This window comes from Etheostoma spectabile, chromosome 8, assembly GCF_008692095.1.
Source record: "Etheostoma spectabile isolate EspeVRDwgs_2016 chromosome 8, UIUC_Espe_1.0, whole genome shotgun sequence".
NCBI lineage: Eukaryota > Metazoa > Chordata > Actinopteri > Perciformes > Percidae > Etheostoma > Etheostoma spectabile.
In genome coordinates, this window is record NC_045740.1 from 29,604,734 (window position 1) to 29,605,303 (window position 570).

Sequence of the window (570 nt, forward strand, 5' to 3'; positions counted from 1 at the left end):
GTTTCCCTTCGGGGATCAATAAAGTATTTCTGATTCTGATTCTGATTAAACAAAATATTTCCAGCAAGATACACACTTTTGCAGGTCAGTCACATTGTTTTAAGAAATGCACTTACTGTTGAGCAAATGCAAATTATGATTTGACAAATGCATCAAAGTGAGACAAAATGTAACATACTACATGCTAGAAGGCTAGCTTAACCATGTTTTTTTTTTCAGACTTGGAAACAATTGCATATGAAGGTTTGTTTGAGTGTAAAGAGGTTTGTAAGAGGACAGACAAAGAGACGCTTTGTCTTTGATTGAAGGGCTAAAAGGTGATCCTGGTGTGTGAGGGTAGGTATTTTTTTCCCCGTTTACTGTTGCTTTGGCCTTCTCCCTGCCTCACAACGAGACCATTATCGGGCCTCTCTGTGAGCCTGCAGGTTTTGCACTTCCCTGCAGGTGGACAGGTCGGCCCGGCCGACTGCACAGCCTCACGTCTGCTCGTGGCGTAAAAGGTCGCACGAATATGTCCACAAACCTGAGTGGAATCAAAGAGATAGCTTTGTCTAGCTTCAATGAAGAATC